Source organism: Pan troglodytes, chromosome 20, assembly GCF_028858775.2.
Source record: "Pan troglodytes isolate AG18354 chromosome 20, NHGRI_mPanTro3-v2.0_pri, whole genome shotgun sequence".
Classification (NCBI taxonomy): Eukaryota; Metazoa; Chordata; class Mammalia; order Primates; family Hominidae; genus Pan; species Pan troglodytes.
Genome location: NC_072418.2, coordinates 2,865,337 through 2,870,085, shown reverse-complemented (window position 1 = coordinate 2,870,085; position 4,749 = coordinate 2,865,337).

The following is a 4,749-nucleotide window of genomic DNA, read 5'->3' as shown; positions in this document are numbered from 1 at the left end:
AGGGGGGAGGCGGGGGCGGGGCGGGGCGGAGCCGCGGGGGGCGGAGCCTCGCGGCGGGGGAGGGGCGGGGGTGGGAGACCCGCCTCGGCTGCGCCCCCCTCCCCGCGCGCCGCCTGCGCTCGGCGCCGGGAAACTCGGGCCGCGGGGTCGGGGGCGCCCCAAGGTCACGCGGCCCGAGGCCTCGGAGCCCCGCGCGGGCCTCTCCCCAGGAGGGGAAACTGAGGCCCGCGACGTGTAAGGACGCGCCCAAGGTCACCGGGCCCCGCTGCCCGGCCGGAGCCGCCTCTCCCGCGCCGCGGCTTCCACCTCTGTCCGGAGGGCACCGGCGCGGGGAGGGTGGACGCGGGCCTGGGAGACGGGAGGCCGCCACGGCCAGCGCCTCCTTGCTTTCTGTAAGGTTTGAAGACTTCCACGACGAAAGGGTGTTTCTAAAGGTCACAGGAGCCCTTGCTGGGTCGCCTGTGGGCCCTGGACAGAGACCCTTGAATGCGTGGGGAGGGGCAGGCCGGCTTGGGGGCCGTTCTGGGAGACTCAGGCACTCCTCTCCCTGGTCTGCATTTGAGGAAACTGAGGCCAAGCCCAGCCAGACAAGGAAAACTGGAAAAGCCACCCGAGGGTGTGGGGTTCCCACCCGCCCCTCAAACAGTGCCCTGGGGAGCAGTGCGGGCGGGGGTCTCCTCTAGGTCTGGTGGGCTTTAGATTGGGGTCACAGGGAGACCCAAAGCCCACTAGCGCCTTCGCACGGGTACCAGAGCCCCCTGCCCCGGGGTTGCCTCCTTTCCCCGACACCTTGGACTCCGGGTGCAGCTGTGCCCCCAGTGCCCCCAGTCCCCAGCTCTGAGACAGGTGCTTCCCAAGGCTCTGCTTCTGGGCCGAAGCCGGCTGGGCGTGGGTGCTGCTTGGTGCCAGGTGACATGAGGCCTCTGTCCCTAGCCACCCAGCCCACCAGACAGCCGGGAGGGGGCAGGTGAGGAAGCTGGCAAGTGAGAGAGAGGAGACAGACAGTCACACACGAAGAAGTGGAGGCTGAACATCCCCACCTGGAGGCAGGAGGCCCTCCTGGGACCCTCCTGGCACCTGGCCTGACGTCCTGTCAGCCACGATGTCCCGTGTGCCGGGTGCCCCCCACCCATCTGCACCTCGAGGCCACCGGGGCAGAGATGGCCCTCTTCCTACACCCAGGAGGCACTCGGTGGTACTTGAGGGAGGGCCAGCATGTGCCCGGCTGACAGTGGATGGGCTGAGCCCGACCGTGTCTCTCGCCTCGGCCTGGCTGCCCCACACCCTGGGGATCCCTGCGCCCCCACGCCGGCCCCGCCGGCCACCTCCGCATAGGCGGGCAGGACAGCTGTTCGTCCCAAGGTGGTGCGGGAGAGGCTGGGCGGGCGGCACAGTTGGCAGTGCCAGGCTGTGGCCCGCCCCGAGGCAGATGCGTGCTCCAGCTGAAGGGGGTTCTTTTATGTTCACCCTGGGAAGATGTCAGGCCGGGCAGGTCGCCAGAGCCCCGGGGCTCGCGGCTGGGAGCAGGGAGGAGGCGGGACCCGCACGGCACGAGAACCGCCCATGCCTGGCAGTGGGAGAAGCAGAAAGACGCCTCCTGCAGGCGCCGGCAGGACCCGCAAGTCACAAGGGAGGCTGTGGCTCGGGGACCTTGTCACCAGATCCTGGCGACGGCTCTGCAGCCCACAGGCTTACCCAGGCCAGCGCCTGTCAGTGTGCACGGGGACCCTCCCTGGCCTCGGCACACTCACTCTGACCCCTTGCCCAGGCCGGAGTACTCTGCATTTATCTGTTTATTTATGTGTTTATTTATTTTTGAGTTGGAGTCTCGCTCTGTCGCCGCCCAGGCTGGAGTGCAGTGACGTGACCTCGGCTCACCGCAACCTCCGACTCCCGGGTTTAAGCGATTCTCCTGCCTCAGCCTCCGGAGTAGCTGGGATTACAGGCGCCCGCCACCATGCCCGGCTAATTATTGTATTTTTAGTAGAGACAGGGTTTCGCCATGTTGGGCCAGGCTGGTCTCCAACTGCTGACCTCAGGTGACCCACCCGCCTCGGCCTCCCAAAGTGCTGGAATTACAGCTGTAAGCCACCCCCCGGCCATGCTCATTTATTTTAATTTTAAAAATATTTAAAGATTGAGACCAGCCTGGCCAACATGGTGAAACCCCAGCTCTACTAAAAATACAAAAATTAGCCAGGCGTGGTGGCATGCACCTGTAATCCCAGCTACTTGGGAGGCTGAGGCAGGAGAGTCGCTTGAACCCAGGAGCCAGATGTTGCAGTGAGCTGAGATCACACCATTGCACTCCAGTGCTTGGTGATAGAGCAAGACTCCGTCTCAGAAAAAAAAAAAAAAAAAAAAAAAGCCGGGCGCGGTGGCTCACGCCTGTGATTACTTTGGGAGGCCGAGGCAGGTGGATCAGTTGAGGTCAGGAGTTCGAGACCATCGTGGCCAACATAGCAAAACCCTATTTCTAATAAAAAAATACAAAAATTAGCCGGATGTGGTGGCACATGCCTGTAATCTCAGCTACTCAGGAGGATGAGGCAGGAGAATCGCTTGAACCTGGGAGGTGCAGTGAGTCAGGATGGCACTACTGCTCTCCAGCCTGGGTGACACAGCGAGACTCTGTCTCAAAAAAAAAAAAAAAAAACTTATGAAGCACCTACTCCAGGCCGAGTATTGAGAGTACAGCTGACTCAGAGAGCCAGCCAGGGGAGAAACCTGGTTATCACAGTCAACCTTATGAGTAGCAAGTAAGATACCGTCCAGCAGAAGGTGGTGAGCATTGTCCAAACACTCGGGGTGGGGAGGGGGCCAGGTGCTGGGAGAAGGCCTGAAGGAGGGGGTGCGGCCCGGGAAGCTGCAGGAAGCTCTGGGCAGGCGGCATAGCCTGTGCGAAGGTCCTGAGGTGGGACCGCACGTGGCTTGTGTAGGGAGCATGGAGACCCAGGGCCTGGCCCCTCAGTCAGTCACATCGGTCTGTGGCCTAAAACCACTCACGGCTCCCAGTGCCTTTGGAAGCAAGCCCGGGTCCCTCCAGCAGCTTGTACTCCTCCGCCCGAGTCTGGCCTTTGTGTGCCTGGGTTGCTGGACCCCGGACTCCCAGACCCCTCCTCGCTGAACCTCCCCAGGCCCTGCCATTCCCTCCCCAGGGTCTTCCCCATCTCCCCGCCCCCTGCAGCCTCTCTCGGCATTGTTTACCGGATTTACCAACCTCGGACCTACATTTCCCACTTAGTCAGGACAGGTCCAGGTCGCACGCCCTGAAAGCTTATACAATTTTGGGGCCTTTGGAGTGAAAAGCAGTTTAAGACCAGGAAGACAAAATCAGGCCAGGGCAGGCACTGAGCCCGCCTGGAAAATCTGCAGTTTGACTCAATAAATAGTAAACGAGCCAGGCGGAGGGGTGCGTGTCATCTGTGGTCCCAGGTTCTTGGGAGGCTGAGGTGGGAGGATCACTTGAGCCCAGGAGGTCGAGGCTGCAGTGAGCCGAGATCAACACCACTGCACAAACAGCTGACAGAATGAGACCCTTGTCTCAAAAAAAAAAAAAAAAAAAAAAAAAGAGATGAGCTGTGCATGGCAGGCCTGGGCCCACGTTTACAGCGGAGGAAACAGAGGCTTAGGAAAGGGGGTGGCATCCCAGTCCCAGCCACACACGCAAGCTCCATCTCTGCAGGAGCACAGCCCTGAGGGCCCCTGCCCCAGGCCTCCGTGTCTGCAGCGTCTGCGATGAGAGCAGGGCCCCCAGTCCTGCTGGCCTGGGATTCACACAAGTTTCCTTCTCCCTGCTGGGCTCGCCTTGCCCCAGGAGCCTGGTGAAAAATATGGGGAAGACCAAAGTCTTTCCGCACGGGCCAGTTCCATGTCAGCAGCTCCTTCTCACTCCTTCAGCTCTGCCCTCCACGGCGGGACCTTGGATGTGTCACTGTCCCTGCCCTGAGCCCCTAGAGTGGGACATGCTGCTTAGAGCCACAGCCCAGAGTGGAGGGGATGGGGCAGGGGCTGGGACCCTTGCTGCCCGGCAGGCCCTGTCCTTGTGGGCTCCCATTGGGGTGGGGGGGTAAGAGGGAGGACAGGCCAATTTGCCCAGGACAGGAATAGGCAGCCCAGCTTTGGGGCCGCGGTGGGGTCCAGCCCAGGAATGAACGCTTGTTCCTCTGGCCGCCCCAACCCTACCCCTGCCCACTGGGAGCTGGGACTCCTGAGACCCCAAGGTTCCCAGGGGAGCCCTGAGGCCTTTTCCTGACACTTGGCAAGGATGATCTAATCTCATCTCATGACCTGGCGGTGGTGACTTCCCCATCTCACCTCTGGGGAAACCGAGGCAGGCTTCAGCGAGTTGCCACCAAGAGCACCCAGGGATGGGGTGGACATCGGGCTGGGCACCCACCGACGGGGCAGACATCCACCTCCGCACCCCTCCGCGCCGGACACCCAGTGACGGGGTGGACACCCACCACTGCGTACCCCAGTGCTTATTAGATGCTTGTTGGATGAACGAGGACACTAAATGCTGAGGGCAGGTGTACAAAGCTGCATGCTGAGTGGTTATACTTTTGTGAATCAGGTTTACGTTTCTGTGTGCAAAGAAAAAAGATGAAGTTAGTGCCCAGGGGTGAGGGGCTGCTTTCTCGGGCGGATGACCCTGCACGGCCCCAGGCCCCCCATCTGCCGGTAAGCACCCCAGGAAACCCGCCTGTCTCCCGAGGCTGCCCTGACCTGTAACTCCCACACCTCCCA